General features: G+C 37.5%; 1 long non-coding RNA gene across 1 annotated transcript; it reads right to left on the bottom strand.

The window, feature by feature from the left end:
* Positions 1 to 319: 319 nt before the first annotated feature.
* LOC114417856 lies at positions 320 to 17,818 on the bottom strand. The gene is made up of 4 exons (XR_003667955.1): positions 17,783 to 17,818; positions 17,291 to 17,346; positions 2,371 to 2,426; positions 320 to 347 (listed from the first exon to the last, which is right to left on the bottom strand). It is a non-coding gene; the product is annotated as an uncharacterized LOC114417856 (long non-coding RNA).
* Between the last annotated feature and the right edge of the window lie 453 nt (positions 17,819 to 18,271).

Here is an 18,271-nt window from a genome sequence, read left to right on the forward strand (position 1 = left end):
GGCAGTGGCAGTCACAACATATATATAGAGAAGGGCAGCAGATAAAATTACAAAAACATTCAACACTAACAATGAACAAGTTATGAGAGTTTAAATCACAGTAAATACTTCAAAAATATCAGTCCAATGAAAGAAGGGTCATGTAGAGAGGCATGAACATATCAGTCCAATGAAAGAAAGGTCATGTAGACAGCCATAGCATAAGTTACAAATATACCAGTAATGTATACAACAACAATTTCAAATTAGTTTTCGAATCAAAGATATAAATACCTGACTTTGAGGCTTCAAAGATATAATCAAAGCGCTTCCACAGCAACGCCAATTAGCAGTAGTAAATGATAGCCCTAAAAAAACCCATACAGAAATTAGCCACAGTGTGTTTAAAGCCTTTTATCAACAATATGACTGTCACTTCATGGTGATACATTGACTCTCAAAAGACATTATACTTAGAGTGTATTTAAAGCCTTTTTCAGTCATTCTATCAAACAACTCATGGACAATTTTTTAAGAATACATATCATACATTGACTCTTTAACATAGTTGGGGAAGGCATCACAGGCCTAATGAGGGAAGCAGTCCGGAAGAATTTTTATAGTAGCTACAGGGTTGGAATGAAAAAGGAACCCACAAACATTCTGCAGTATGCAGATGATACTGTTTTTGTGGGTGACGCTACATGGGACAATGTCTTGGTGTTGAAGGCCATGCTAAGAGGTTATGAAATGGTCTCGGGCTTGAAGATTAACTATGCTAAGAGTCAGTTTGGTGTTATAGGGGGTGTTGTTACTTGGACCAATGAAGCAGCTCAAACCCTGAATTGTAGACAATTGGAAACCCCATTCACCTACTTGGGTATTCCAATTGGGGCTAAACCTTCTAGCAGTGTTGTGTGGGAGCCTTTAATCAAAAAATGTGAGTCTAAACTATCTAAGTGGGCCCAGAAAAACATATCACTGGGAGGAAAGATAACTCTAATCAATTCTGTTCTCAATGCTGTACCAATTTATTTATTATCCTTCTTCAAGATTCCACAAAGGGTAGTAAATAAACTGGTAGCCTTGCAAAGGAACTTTCTATGGGGGGGGGGGGGGGGTACCAAGACCATAGGAAAATTTCTTGGGTAAAATGGCAGACTGTATACCTGCCCAAGTCTGAGGGGGGTCTAGGGATTAAAGATATCTCTAAATTTAATATAGGTTTGCTGGGAAAGTGGATATGGGCCTTAGCTTCTTATCTGCAACAACCTTGGGCCAGGATTATCAATTCCAAGTATGGAGCCAGGTCTGATTTTCAGTCAGCTCGTGTTCAAGGGGGGCATTCATACTGGTGGAAGGACCTAAGAAAGCTTTATCACCAGTCTGATCAAAGCATTTTTCAACAATGCATGAGCTGGAAGGTTGGGTGTGGGGATAAAGTCAGCTTTTGGAAAGATAAGTGGTTAGGGGAAGGTCCTACTCTTCAACAGAAATACAATCAGTTGTTTCTCATTAATAGACAGCAACCCGATCTTATTTCAATGATGGGAAATTTCTCTCAAGATAACTGGAGATGGGACTTGAAATGGAGGAGGAATCTGTTTGATGATGAAAGTGATCTAGCTGTCACTTTTATGGAAGAAATCAGCTCTATACATATTCAGAGGCATGTTAAGGACATCATGACTTGGAAAACTGATCCTAGTGGTGTTTATTCCACAAAGTCAGCCTACAAATTAATGATAACCCCCTCTACTCCAGGCTCTGAACTGAGATCCTCAACATTACTATGGAAATTGAAAATTCCCCCAAAAGCTGCAGTTTTCACTTGGAGGCTTCTTAAAGACAGGCTCCCTACTAGATCTAATCTCATAAGAGGAAATGTGATCAACCAGGACACTGTTTGTCCCCTTTATGGCCTAGAACAGGAGGAGGTAGGCCATCTATTTTTTAACTGTAAGAGGATAGTAGGCATGTGGTGGGAGTCGATGACATGGGTACAGGCTCAGGGAACTCTCCCAGCTTCTCCAGTGGATCATTTTCCTGTGGTGGGTTTTTAGAGGGCAGCACCAGAGGTGCTTTGTAACATCTTTTTCCAGTACCTCTTGTACTGTTTTTGACTATATTAATACATATATATATAATTTGCCTTCCAAAAAAAAAACATATCATACCTCTATCCAGTCAAACTAAAGCAATAACTAATTAATTCAATTAAACATGGACCAATTTAGATGTCAATCATTAAAGGTAGATGATGGCATTCAAAGAATGATAGCAAACCTTTCTATTTCTATTTTTTACACATTTAAAACTCAAACATATAAAATAAAAAATATATAACAAACTAACAAAGATAAAGACAAAAAAAAGGAAATATACACTCACCTTAGTTGGTGCTGCTGCCCATCATTTCACTCTCACAACAAATAGGAATCATGTACCTGCATGGAAGAAATAATCACACAACACACAATGATCAGAATAAGAAAATGCATATAATTAAGCATGATACAATATCAATATTGATGGAAGTAACAATGACTTGTCAAAAATTTGGATGAAATTCAAAATGTAAATCAAAGCTTTGTCCCTGAAACCCTCTATGTAAATCAAAGCTTTGTCCCTGAAACCCTCTATGTAAATTTGAAAGCCTCGTCTCTCCTTTCCTGAAAACCCACTAAAAACTGCCTAACCCCCCTGCTGTTACTCCATAATTTATTTTGCAATAACTGCTTAAGGCAGTTACATATAGTCCTAAATCACTACAGATTCAGTTACGATTAACCCTTTGTGCCTAACTAGGGTTTCGAAACATCACAACAGAGATAGACCATTGAACAATGGATTTTCATCATTAACATACAACAGAGACATACCTTCGATGGAAGCGCAGACACGAACTCCACAAACGCCAACTCGACAATGTGGTTGCAGTGACGGAAGCGCGGCCCAGTTTGTGACAAACACGAACTCAGGCAGAAGGAGAAACACACCCTGGGAGTACCCTTTCCGGGACTCTTTCCTTTCCTACTTTTCATCGACCTGCGAAAGTGAGCAAATGTTAAAACGACGAACGCCTAATGTTAAAACGAAAGGATGTACCTCAATGGATAAGACGATCTCCACAAACACGATCTCCACAATGTGGTTGCAGTCACAGAAGCACAGGCGACTTTGACACAAGGAGAAAGAAGAAGAACAATAGGGTTCAAGCGCAAGGAGAAAGAAGAAGAACGATAGGGTTCAAGTGCGCAGGTTGTGCAATTTCAGAACTTTAATATATAATGATAACAACATCGGTTTTTTAAAAATAACCGATGTTAACATCGACTCGATAACATCGATTTTTACAAAACCGATGTTAGCAAAGGCATACTAAAATAACCGATGTTACTATGGAGTAGTTAACATCGGTTTTTCCAAAATCGATATTAACTAAGTCTACTTATTTACAAAAATGCCACCGCGCTTTCGTTAACATCGGTTTTAGCTATAACCGATGTTAATTGGGCGATGTTGAAAGCTTTTTTTTAGTAGTGCTTCAACGCGACTGGAAGATCCTTGCATATGCTGCATGAAGCTGTCACTTCCGCATTTGTAAGTATGATCAAGGTCTCCAGTACCATGAAGGCGTCCCTTATGCTTTGGTCTTGCAGCTGCAATCCAACACCGACTCCTAAGTCTTTGTTCTTCAGGAGGGTTTAAGGGAGTGAGTTGGGATTCACCAACACTTGATGCAGCATCAAACCTAGCTTGAGATAGTCTAGCCTCAAATTCTTCCTGTAATTCATAAACAATTATTATTCCAAAAATATAATAAAAGTATAAAGAATAAAAAAAAGTGCAAGATAATGCTCTCACATGTGTCCGTCTAGATCTATCATCGATAAATTGACTAGTATCCTTTTGTAAATGAGTTTGTTGAAAGACCTCATCTACATATATAGATAAACCAAGATACTCTGACTATTAATAAACATTTAAAAATAAACATTAAGTGGTAAATTAAACAAGTACAAACAACTATGTATTATAATTTTAATGTACATACCAAGCGAATGACATGATTCTGCAAGCTGATAGAACCACCTGTGTGTATACACCCACCCTTTTTAGATGCCCGATTTTTTTTGCCTATGCACACTTGGAACGATACTCAGGTGCATTCCAATGTGATAACAGAATATTCCAAACACGATCTTCAATCCAATATGACCTTTTATTTTCATTTCGGGCATCCCTAAACATCTCAGAAAGTCTATGAGAAGCTTTCGAGTTAAAAGCTTTTTGTATTTCATTCTCTTCCTTGGGTCTCCAAACCAATTTTCTTTAAGGTATAACAAAGTAACGAAATTGTACACGATTAGAAAAATATGAATTTTACAATTTCAGTTAAAATAAAAAAATAACATTAGCATCAATTTCAACCTTTGAACTAATTCATTAACAAAAAATAATTTACCTTAAAACGCTGGAAAAAAAGTTCTTGATATTCTTTTGGAATCGCTTCCCATGTAGGCCAAGGCTGACCAAATTGTTGCCTAATGGATAAAGTGACAGCCTTTGCCGCAACCTTAGATGGATGAAACCTAAATATAAAAAATAATCAATGAAAACTGTAAAATCCATCTTATGTATCATATATAATGATAGTTATATAAATTTTGTAATACTTACGCTCCATTAATTAACATAACCATAGGACGATTATTAAGAGGGGGGTCTTCTATTGCCAAATTTACATCATCTTCATCTATAGGCAAATTGTCCACAGACGGAGATGGGGAAGGTGTGGATGTAGGTACTAGGGATGGTCCACGTGCATCAACGGAGGATGGAGATGGTGTGGATGCAGATACCAGAGATGGTCCATGTGCATTAACATGAGATGAAGATGGTCTAGCTTCAGTTGGAGGTGGAGATGGTGTAGGTGCAACATCGGGAGGCCTAACTAGGATAGACACAAAGACGAGGATGGGGTAGATGATGTCAGACTATCTCGAGGTGGTAATAGTCAAACCACGCATCATTTTTCTTCGCAGTTGTCCCTTTCCCATTGGAGTCATGTGACGTTGAGAAGGGTCAACGCCTAATCCTCTTCAGAATTGTAAACTTCAAAGTCATCTTCTAATTCCCCTTCATTGTCTTGTTCAATATTGTTTGATTTTCCATTCAAATTAGTTGATTCTTCTTTTTTTGTCAACAAATTAGCAGGGTTTACTTCTCAACACCACCTCTTAAATCTTGCAATCTAGAAATACTTTCAACTTCAATGACTTTGTTGACATGTGACATTTCCTCAACTTGGTAAGGCACATCATCTTGTACATGATCGGATTCTATGTAACCCCTTGGCTTCATTTTAATTGCTACACACCAACCACGTTTGTCCCTTCTTGTTGCTGGATATGGCACATAATATACTTGCCTTACATTATGTGCACTGATGAATGGGTCAAACAAATTATATCTTTTATCCATTCGAATTTCCACTATGCCATATTTAGGATCTACCCTTGTTCCTCTACTCTTTGGATCAAACCAGTGACAATAAAATAATACTACTCGCTAAGGATAGGTTGTAGTATTATACTCTAGCTCATATATATGTTGAATGACACCATAAAAATCATCTGCAACTCCTTCTGTAAGGCCCTTTTCATGAACCCCACTATTTATCATTTTTTTCCCTTCACTCCATGCTTGAGTATGGAATTTGTACCCATTGACAAAGTATGTGTGCCATTCTTTAACATAACTCATGGGACCATACGATAAATCCTTTAAGTGTTGGTTTCTCACATTTGCAGGCTCATTTGTAACCTATGAATATAAAGAGTATGAACATGTATATTTTTTTTTACCAAAAAGTAGCAAAATAAAATATACAATAACATACTTACTTTTTGTTGGAACCAAGTAGGAAAATCCGCATGTAGATTATGAGTAGAGGCATTTGACTGGGATTGCAAGAATGAACTGTCCAAATATAAAGTTGCATGAGTCAATTAGGGGGATAATGCAAAGATAAAACCATAATTATTGAATCCCAAACGACATACATTGTGAAACTTACTCGAGGTATGATTTAACTTCAATCAGTTAATCAACACATGAACATGGGCTGAGTCTTTCTCATCATCAGTTAATCAATGAATTAACTCTTCCCAGAAAGACGACCTTGCTAGTCAAACACTGATAACATCGGTGGATGACTTTCAGCTTCAATTGCAATTTGATTCCTAACATTATGCGGTGACAACATAAAGTTATTGAAATAATGAGAACAAAATAAGTCATCTCACATATGCGTAAGACGCACAAATGGATCCTTCCACCTGGGCCTTATTTTCACTGCTCGTTTAGAATTGCTCATGAATCTACAAATTTTAAAGAAAACCAAGTCATCTTCATGAGCATTAAAAAAAATGAATTTTAAAGAAAATACAATTATCATTTCACTGTCGTTCAAATGGATACATCCATCTGTATTGGACTGGTCCACCAAGTCGAACTTCATACGCCAAATGGATAAGTAGATGCTCCATTGAATCAAAAATGCAGGGGGAAATATTCTCTCCAACTTGCACAAAATTAATGGAATATTTTGTTCCATTCTACTCAAGTCATCCCCCCATCAAAGTTGTAGAACACAAGTCTTTAAAGAAATGACTTATTTCAATAACTGGATTTAAAACATGTGGTGGCAATGAGCTAAAAGTAATAGGAAGTAAACATTTCATGAACACATGACAATCATGACTTTTCATCCCATGCATGGTTCCCTATCAACATTGGCACATCTGGTTAAGTTAGAAGAATAACCATCTGGCATTCGTAGTTCTTTTATCCATTGACAGACTAACTTTGTTTGGTCTGGAGCTAGAGTGTAATTTGCTTTTGACTTTAATAACTTCCCGTTAGCTGCCGACTTCAACTCCAAGTCTTTACGCCTACAATAAATAGCTAAGTCCATCCTAGCCTTGTCATTGTCTTTTGTCTTACCACTGACATCATAACAGTGTTGAATATGTTGTCAAAGAATTTTTCTCTATGTGCAGTCGCAACAAATTATCTTTCCAATAAGAAAGATCCCAAAGATATTTTTTTGTCCAATGGTGTCACTCCCCATATCCATGTATATTGGTGGTGGCAGACCAGTTTGCAGGTACGGTGTCTTCTAGAGCTGAGAGTGTTTGGCAGCCTATTATAAGGAAGTTTAAGCCAAGGTTGCAAATGGAAACAAAGAAGTCTATCTATGGGGGCAGAATCACTCTCATTAATTCAGTTTTATCACAAAGTGTACCATAATTCTATTTTTCAACAACATTTTTTGATTAGGTAGCAGTGCAGGGTTATTGTATTCTATTTAGATTGGCACGTGATTCGTAGGACCTATGGTTCTGCTAGTCTGCTGGTTCTACCTTGTATATTTAGTACTCTGGTACTCACAGTTTTATACAATTATAATTTTGCTAATAAGAAAAAAAGATAATACAAGAGGAGAGGAAGGCAAGTGCAGTCACAACATATATATAGAGAAGGGCAGCAGATAAATTACAAAAACATTCAACACTAACAATGAACAATTATGAGAGTTTAAATCACAGTAAAATACTTCAAAAATATCAGTTCCAATGAAAGAAGGGTCATGTAGAGAGGCATGAACATATCAGTCCAATGAAAGAAAGGTCATGTAGACAGCCATAGCATAAGTTACAATATACCAGTAATGTATACAACAACAATTTCAAATTAGTTTTCGAATCAAAGATATAAATACCTGACTTTGAGCTTCAAAGATATAATCAAAGCGCTTCCACAGCAACGCCAATTAGCAGTAGTAAATGATAGCCCTTAAAAACCATACAGAAATTAGCCACAGTGTGTTTAAAGCCTTTTATCAACAATATGACTGTCACTTCATGGTGATACATTGACTCTCAAAGACATTATACTTAGAGTGTATTTAAAGCCTTTTTCAGTCATTCTATCAAACAACTCATGGACAATTTTTTAAGAATACATATCATACATGACTCTTTAACATAGTTGGGAAGGCATCACAGGCTAATGAGGGAAGACAGTCCGAAGAATTTTTATAGTAGCTACAGGGTTGGAATGAAAAAAGGACCCACAAACATTCTGCAGATAGCAGTGATACTGTTTTTGTGGGTGACGCTACATGGGACAAGTCCTTGGTGTTGAAGGCCATGCTAAGAGGTTATGAAATGGTCTCGGGCTGAAGATTAACTATGCTAAGAGTCAGTTTGGTGTTATAGGGGGTGTTGTTACTTGGACCAATGAAGCAGCTCAAACCTGAATTGTAGACAATTGGAAACCCATTCACCTACTTGGGTATTCCAATTGGGGCTAAACCTTCTAGCGTGTTGTGTGGGGCCTTTAATCAAAAAATGTGAGTCTAAACTATCTAAGTGGCCAGAAAAACATATCACTGGGAGGAAGATAACTCTAATCAATTCTGTTCTCAATGTGTACCAATTTATTTTTATCCTTCTTCAAGATTCCACAAAGGTAGTAAATAAACTGGTAGCCTTGCAAAGGAACTTTTCTATGGGGGGGGGGGGGGTACCAAGACCATAGGAAAATTTCTTGGTTAAATGGCAGACTGTATACCTGCCCAGTCTGAGGGGGTTAGGGATTTAAAGATATCTCTAAAATTAATTAGGTTTGCTGGGAAAGTGGATAGGGCCTTAGCTTCTTATCTGCAACAACCTTGGGCCAGGATTATCAATTCCAAGTATGGAGCCAGGTCTGATTTTCAGTCAGCTCGTGTTCAAGGGGGGCATTCATACTGGTGGAAGGACCTAAGAAAGCTTTATTCACCAGTCTGATCAAAGCATTTTTCACAATGCATGAGCTGGAAGTTGGGTGTGGGGATAAAGTCAGCTTTTGGAAGATAAGTGGTTAGGGAAGGTCCTACTCTTCAACAGAATACAATCAGTTGTTTCTCATTAATAGACAGCAACCGATCTTATTTCAATGATGGGAAATTTCTCTCAAGATAACTGAGATGGGACTTGAAATGAGGAGGAATCTGTTTGATGATGAAAGTGATCTAGCTGTCACTTTTATGGAAGAAATCAGCTCTATACATATTCAGAGGCATGTTAAGGACATCATGATTGGAAAACTGATCCTAGTGGTGTTTTTCCACCAAAGTCAGCTACAAATTAATGATAACCCCCTCTACTCCAGGCTCTTAACTGAGATCCTCAACATTACTATGGAAATTGAAATTCCCCCAAAAGCTGCAGTTTCACTTGGAGGCTCTTAAAGACAGGCTCCCTACTAGATCTAATCTCATAAGGAGGAATGTGATCATCCAGGACACTGTTTGTCCCCTCTATGGCTTAGAACAGGAGGAGGGGCCATCTATTTTTTAACTGTAAGAGGATAGTAGGCATGTGGGGAGTCGATGACATGGGTACAGGCTCAGGAACTCTCCCAGCTTCTCCAGTGGATCATTTTCCTGTGGTGGGTTTTTAGAGGCAGCACCAGAGTGCTTTGTAACATCTTTTTCCAGTACCTCTTGTACTGTTTTGGACTATATTAATACATATATATATAATTTGCCTTCCAAAAAAAAAACATATCATACCTCTATCCAGTCAAATAAAGCAATAACTAATTAATTCAATTAAACAGGGACCAATTTAGATGTCAATCATTAAAGGTAGATGATGGCATTCAAAGAATGATAGCAAACCTTTCTATTTCTATTTTTTACACATTTAAAACTCAAACATATAAAATAAAATATATAACAAACTAACAATGATAAGACAAAAAAAAGGAAATAACACTCACCTCAGTTGGTCTGCTGGCCCATCATTTCACTCTCACAACAATAGGAATCATGTACCTGCATGGAAGAAATAATCACACAACACACAATTATCGAATAGAAAATGCATATAATTAAGCATGATACAATATCAATATTGATGGAAGTAACAATGATTGTCAAAAATTTGGATGAAATTCAAAATGTAAATCAAAGCTTTGTCCCTGAAACCCTCTATGTAAATCAAAGCTTTGTCCTGAAAACCCTCTATGTAAATTTGACAGCCTCGTCTCTCCTTTCCTGAAAACCACTAAAACTGCCTAACCCCCCTGCTGTTACTCCATAATTTATTTTTGCAATAACTGCTTAAGGCAGTTACATATAGTCCTAAATCACTAAGATTCAGTTACGATTAACCCTTGTTGCCTAATAGGTTTCGAACATCACAACAGAGATAGACATTGAACAATGGATTTTCATCATTAACATACAACAGAGACATACCTTCGATGAAGCGCAGACACGAATCTCACAAACGCCACTCGACAATGTGGTTGCAGTGACGGAAGCGCGGCCCAGTTGTGACAAACACGAACTAGGCAGAAGGAGAAACACACCCTGGAGTACCCTTTCCGGACTCTTCCTTCCTTCCTTTTCTTTGACCTGCGAAAGTGAGCAAATGTTTAAACGACGAACGCCTAATGTTAAAACGAAAGGACGTACCTCAATGGATAAGACGATCTCACAAACACGATCTCCACAATGTGGTGTGCAGTCACAGAAGCACAGGCGACTTTGACACAAGGAGAAAGAAGAAGAACAATAGGTTCAAGCGCAAGGAGAAAGAAGAAGAACGATAGGGTTCAAGTGCGCAGGTTGTGCAATTTCAGAACTTTAATATATAATGATAACAACATCGGTTTTTTAAAAATAACGATGTTAACATCGACTCGATAACATCGATTTTTACAAACCGATGTTAGCAAAGCATACTAAAATAACCGATGTTACTATGGAGTAGTTAACATCGTTTCCAAAACCGATGTTAACTAAGTCTACTATTTACAAAAATGCCACCGCGCTTCGTTAACATCGGTTTTAGCTATAACCGATGTTAATTGGGCGATGTTGAAAGCTTTTTTTAGTAGTGCTTCAACGCGACTGGAAGATCCTTGCATATGCTGCATGAAGCTGTCACTTCCGCATTTGTAAGTATGATCAAGTCTCCATACCATGAAGGCGTCCTTATGCTTTGGTCTTGCAGCTGCAATCCAACACCGACTCCTAAGTCTTTGTTCTTCAGGAGGTTTAAGGGCGTGAGTTGGGATTCACCAACACTTGATGCAGCATCAAACCTAGCTTGAGATAGTCTAGCCTCAAATTCTTCCTGTAATTCATAAACAATTATTATTCCAAAAATATAATAAAAGTATAAAGAATAAAAAAAAAGTGCAAGATAATGCTCTCACATGTGTCCGTCTAGATCATCATCGATAAATTGAATAGTATCCTTTTGTAAATGAGTTGTTGAAAGACCTCATCTACATATATAGATAAACAAGATACTCTGACTATTAATAAACATTTAAAAATAACATTAAGTGGTAAATTAAACAAGTACAAACAACTATGTATTATAATTTTAATGTACATACCAAGCGAATGACATGATTCTGCAAGCTGATAGAACACCTGTGTGTATACACCACCCTTTTTAGATGCCCGTTTTTTTTGCCTATGCACACTTGGAACGATACTCAGGTGCATTCCAATGTGATAACAGAATATTCCAAACACGATCTTCATCCAATATGACCTTTTATTTTCATTTCGGGCATCCCTAACATCTCAGAAAGTCTATGAGAAGCTTTCGAGTTAAAAGTTTTGTATTTCATTTCTCTTCCTTGGGTTCCAAACCAATTTTCTTTAAGGTATAACAAAGTAACGAAATTGTACACGATTAGAAAAATATGAATTTTACAATTTCAGTTAAAATAAAAAAATACATTAGCATCAATTTAACCTTTGAACTAATTCATTAACAAAAAATAATTTACCTTAAAACGCTGGAAAAAAGTTCTTGATATTCTTTTGGAATCGCTTCCATGTAGGCCAAGGCTGACCAAATTGTTGCCTAATGGATAAAGTGACAGCCTTTCCGCAACCTTAGATGGATGAAACCTAAATATAAAAAATAATCAAGAAAACTGTAAAATCCATCTTATGTATCATATATAATGATAGTTATATAAATTTGTAATACTTGTGTGGGGAGCTGAGCCAAGTGGGATTTTTTCTACAAACTCTGCTTATAATTGTATCAAAGCTGACTAGTTACCTTCCCAGCCTATTACTGGCTTTCGTCAGCTATGGGAAATCAAAATCCCCCTACAACCCTAGCTTTTGCTTGGAGACTTCTCTGGGATAGGCTCCATCTAAGGAAAACCTTATTAGGAGGCAGATTGTCCTTCAAAATGACATCTGCCCCTTCTGCCAAAGTCAAGTTGAATCTGCATCCCCACCTTTTTTTCTCTTGTCATAAAATAATGCCTTTGTGGTGGGAATTTTATTCCTGGGTCAAGGAAGTTAGAGCTCTGCACAGCAATCCTATGGAGAACTTTCTTCAGCACTGCTCCTTGGCTGCCTCGAGGAACTCCAATAGAAGGAGGAAGGTCTGGTGGATAGTAGCTACAAGATCCATTTGGAACCTCAGAATGACATGATTTTTAATAATCAGCCTTTCGTCATTTCCAAATTGGTGGATAACTCGATCTTTCTCACTGGTCATGGCTGCGGGGGTGGGAAAAGGACTTCAATGTTCCTTTCCACCAATGGTCTTCAAATATGTCTTTGTCTTTTCCTAGTTTGCGATTTGTAGGGTTGGGCACTGTTCATTTTGTTGGCCTTTCATTTGCTGTTTATGTTCTTGTCTTTTAAGAGATACTGTATCATATCTTCCTTGTAGTACCTCTGGTACTATTATTATCATATATATAATATTATCTTTGGTCGTTCAAAAAAAAAAAATAGAACATGAGATGCCGTTAGAATTAGTCGTATTGGATTTAGCAAGAAGATTGTAAATATATTGGCTCTAAGGCACAAGTAGAGAACCATCAGAAAGATGCTTTACTTCAATGCCTAAAAAGTAATGAAGAAGGTCAAGCTGTTTAGGGCCAAGACTGATTTCAATTGACTGATCAATTGTTGAATTAAAATAGGAGAGTTCCCTATAAAAATAATATCATCAAAGTAGACCAAAATATTGTGCAGTAACAATGATTGCTATAATTATTAATAGTGTTTCTAATATTGTCACTTGCAGTTTATTCAGCATATTTGTGGTGCTTCTGCAGGGAAAAAGATGGCAGTGGTGGTGGTTTGCTCTTACTTACTCGATTTGGAAGCATAGGAACAACATTATTTTCTCCAATACGACATTATTTTCCCTACGCTGTATCAAATCTCTAACCAATAACAGCAACCTATCATCCTCTTGGGAAGTCATAAGGAGGAACGGTGGGAATTGAACTTTAAATGGAGGGGAAACTTATTTGATAATGAAGCTACAATGGCTGCTGAATTCCTAGAGGAAACAGTAGGGCTAGCAGTACAGCAACAAGGAGCAGACTGATGGGTTTGGAAGCAAGACTCGAGTGGAATCTATTCGACCAGAACTGCATATAAGTTTCTGCTGGGGAAATAAGGGGGGTATCAGAGGATGGGACTTTCTCGCTTCTGTGGAGACTTAAAATACCACCTAAGGCAAAGGTATTTACATGGAGGCTCATCAAAGACCGTTTACCAACGAACATGAATTTAAGAGGAAGACAAGTGGAGATAGTTGATCCATTGTGCCCATTCTACAACAATTTGGATGAAGATGCAGTGCACCTTTTCTTCAACTACAGCAAGGTACTTCCCTTGTGGTGGGAGACAGTCTCATGGGTCAAATCAGTGGGTGCTTTCCCAAAAGAACCGAAAGACCACTTCATGCATCATAGCAGATCGAATGCTACACGAACAAGGCTTTTTGTATCACTAGAGGGTAGATTTTTATTGAGGCTTTAGCAGATGTATTAGCCATAATATGGTTCCTAATTAAACTGTATTAGTTTTTTCTAATGAACCATATGTATGGGATCCTATCTATGTACAAAGTACCTCTGGTACTTCATCACTATTTACATAATGAAATATTTATATATTTTTGCCGATAAAAAAAAACCATGCAGATGATAGCAACACACTAACAGCAGTACCAGATATCACACAGATAACAGCATCAGACAATGATTCCAACCAAGAGGAAATCATGACTACAAATAGCAGAGGCAATAACAGACCAAAACGCAACACACACAGGCCCAAGTACCTCAGTGAGTTCGTATAAGGACCAGGGGAGCTGCAAGCCCGATAGTAGATTCTAGAATTCCTTCTACTTCGCGCTTAAAGCTTTTTCCACGTTTTACTTGATACCTGTGTGGTTATGCAATTTCAAAATTTTGTTATAACAACTTAGCAAAATATCTTGTATGAAATGGCTATAAAAAGGGGTAATGATGAAATAAAAAGATATGAGAATTATTCCCTGCAATTTAGCTTTTCTTTTATTCCAGTTAGCTATCAACTGGTCCGACCTTAGCTTTTCTTTTATTCCAGTTAGTTATCAACAGACTAATAGGAAAGAACAAAATACTAAACATTATTTAATTAAATCTAATAAAAAATTTACTTCAATCACATTATTTAACAAAATACTTGCAAGGTACGGGTGTCTTCTAAGAGCTGGAGTGTTTGGCAGCCTATTATAAGGAAGTTTGAAGCCAAGTTTGCAAAATGGAAACAAAGAAGTCTATCTATGGGGGGCAGAATCACTCTCATTAATTCAGTTTTATCAACAAAGTGTACCATAATTCTATTTATCAACAACATTTTTTGATTAGGGTAGCAGTGCAGGGTTATTGTATTCTATTTAGATTGGCACGTGATTCGTAGGACCTATGGTTCTGCTAGTCTGCTGGTTTCTACCTTGTATATTTAGTACCTCTGGTACTCACAGTTATTAATACAAATTATAATTTTGCTAATAAGAAAAAAAGATAATACAAGAGAGAGAGAAGGGCAGTGGCAGTCACAACATATATATAGAGAAGGGCAGCAGATAAAATTACAAAAACATTCAACACTAACAATGAACAAGTTATGAGAGTTTAAATCACAGTAAATACTTCAAAAATATCAGTCCAATGAAAGAAGGGTCATGTAGAGAGGCATGAACATATCAGTCCAATGAAAGAAAGGTCATGTAGACAGCCATAGCATAAGTTACAAATATACCAGTAATGTATACAACAACAATTTCAAATTAGTTTTCGAATCAAAGATATAAATACCTGACTTTGAGGCTTCAAAGATATAATCAAAGCGCTTCCACAGCAACGCCAATTAGCAGTAGTAAATGATAGCCCTAAAAAAACCCATACAGAAATTAGCCACAGTGTGTTTAAAGCCTTTTATCAACAATATGACTGTCACTTCATGGTGATACATTGACTCTCAAAAGACATTATACTTAGAGTGTATTTAAAGCCTTTTTCAGTCATTCTATCAAACAACTCATGGACAATTTTTTAAGAATACATATCATACATTGACTCTTTAACATAGTTGGGGAAGGCATCACAGGCCTAATGAGGGAAGCAGTCCGGAAGAATTTTTATAGTAGCTACAGGGTTGGAATGAAAAAGGAACCCACAAACATTCTGCAGTATGCAGATGATACTGTTTTTGTGGGTGACGCTACATGGGACAATGTCTTGGTGTTGAAGGCCATGCTAAGAGGTTATGAAATGGTCTCGGGCTTGAAGATTAACTATGCTAAGAGTCAGTTTGGTGTTATAGGGGGTGTTGTTACTTGGACCAATGAAGCAGCTCAAACCCTGAATTGTAGACAATTGGAAACCCCATTCACCTACTTGGGTATTCCAATTGGGGCTAAACCTTCTAGCAGTGTTGTGTGGGAGCCTTTAATCAAAAAATGTGAGTCTAAACTATCTAAGTGGGCCCAGAAAAACATATCACTGGGAGGAAAGATAACTCTAATCAATTCTGTTCTCAATGCTGTACCAATTTATTTATTATCCTTCTTCAAGATTCCACAAAGGGTAGTAAATAAACTGGTAGCCTTGCAAAGGAACTTTCTATGGGGGGGGGGGGGGGGGGTACCAAGACCATAGGAAAATTTCTTGGGTAAAATGGCAGACTGTATACCTGCCCAAGTCTGAGGGGGGTCTAGGGATTAAAGATATCTCTAAATTTAATATAGGTTTGCTGGGAAAGTGGATATGGGCCTTAGCTTCTTATCTGCAACAACCTTGGGCCAGGATTATCAATTCCAAGTATGGAGCCAGGTCTGATTTTCAGTCAGCTCGTGTTCAAGGGGGGCATTCATACTGGTGGAAGGACCTAAGAAAGCTTTATCACCAGTCTGATCAAAGCATTTTTCAACAATGCATGAGCTGGAAGGTTGGGTGTGGGGATAAAGTCAGCTTTTGGAAAGATAAGTGGTTAGGGGAAGGTCCTACTCTTCAACAGAAATACAATCAGTTGTTTCTCATTAATAGACAGCAACCCGATCTTATTTCAATGATGGGAAATTTCTCTCAAGATAACTGGAGATGGGACTTGAAATGGAGGAGGAATCTGTTTGATGATGAAAGTGATCTAGCTGTCACTTTTATGGAAGAAATCAGCTCTATACATATTCAGAGGCATGTTAAGGACATCATGACTTGGAAAACTGATCCTAGTGGTGTTTATTCCACAAAGTCAGCCTACAAATTAATGATAACCCCCTCTACTCCAGGCTCTGAACTGAGATCCTCAACATTACTATGGAAATTGAAAATTCCCCCAAAAGCTGCAGTTTTCACTTGGAGGCTTCTTAAAGACAGGCTCCCTACTAGATCTAATCTCATAAGAGGAAATGTGATCATCCAGGACACTGTTTGTCCCCTCTATGGCCTAGAACAGGAGGAGGTGGGCCATCTATTTTTTAACTGTAAGAGGATAGTAGGCATGTGGTGGGAGTCGATGACATGGGTACAGGCTCAGGGAACTCTCCCAGCTTCTCCAGTGGATCATTTTCCTGTGGTGGGTTTTTAGAGGGCAGCACCAGAGGTGCTTTGTAACATCTTTTTCCAGTACCTCTTGTACTGTTTTTGACTATATTAATACATATATATATAATTTGCCTTCCAAAAAAAAAAACATATCATACCTCTATCCAGTCAAACTAAAGCAATAACTAATTAATTCAATTAAACAGGGACCAATTTAGATGTCAATCATTAAAGGTAGATGATGGCATTCAAAGAATGATAGCAAACCTTTCTATTTCTATTTTTTACACATTTAAAACTCAAACATATAAAATAAAAAATATATAACAAACTAACAATGATAAAGACAAAAAAAAAGGAAATATACACTCACCTCAGTTGGTGCTGCTGCCCATCATTTCACTCTCACAACAAATAGGAATCATGTACCTGCATGGAAGAAATAATCACACAACACACAATGATCAGAATAAGAAAATGCATATAATTAAGCATGATACAATATCAATATTGATGGAAGTAACAATGACTTGTCAAAAATTTGGATGAAATTCAAAATGTAAATCAAAGCTTTGTCCCTGAAACCCTCTATGTAAATCAAAGCTTTGTCCCTGAAACCCTCTATGTAAATTTGACAGCCTCGTCTCTCCTTTCCTGAAAACCCACTAAAAACTGCCTAACCCCCCCTGCTGTTACTCCATAATTTATTTTGCAATAACTGCTTAAGGCAGTTACATATAGTCCTAAATCACTACAGATTCAGTTACGATTAACCCTTTGTGCCTAACTAGGGTTTCGAAACATCACAACAGAGATAGACCATTGAACAATGGATTTTCATCATTAACATACAACAGAGACATACCTTCGATGGAAGCGCAGACACGAACTCCACAAACGCCAACTCGACAATGTGGTTGCAGTGACGGAAGCGCGGCCCAGTTTGTGACAAACACGAACTCAGGCAGAAGGAGAAACACACCCTGGGAGTACCCTTTCCGGGACTCTTTCCTTTCCTACTTTTCTTTGACCTGCGAAAGTGAGCAAATGTTAAAACGACGAACGCCTAATGTTAAAACGAAAGGACGTACCTCAATGGATAAGACGATCTCCACAAACACGATCTCCACAATGTGGTTGCAGTCACAGAAGCACAGGCGACTTTGACACAAGGAGAAAGAAGAAGAACAATAGGGTTCAAGCGCAAGGAGAAAGAAGAAGAACGATAGGGTTCAAGTGCGCAGGTTGTGCAATTTCAGAACTTTAATATATAATGATAACAACATCGGTTTTTTAAAAATAACCGATGTTAACATCGACTCGATAACATCGATTTTTACAAAACCGATGTTAG

This window comes from Glycine soja, chromosome 7 (assembly GCF_004193775.1).
Source record: "Glycine soja cultivar W05 chromosome 7, ASM419377v2, whole genome shotgun sequence".
Classification (NCBI taxonomy): domain Eukaryota; kingdom Viridiplantae; phylum Streptophyta; class Magnoliopsida; order Fabales; family Fabaceae; genus Glycine; species Glycine soja.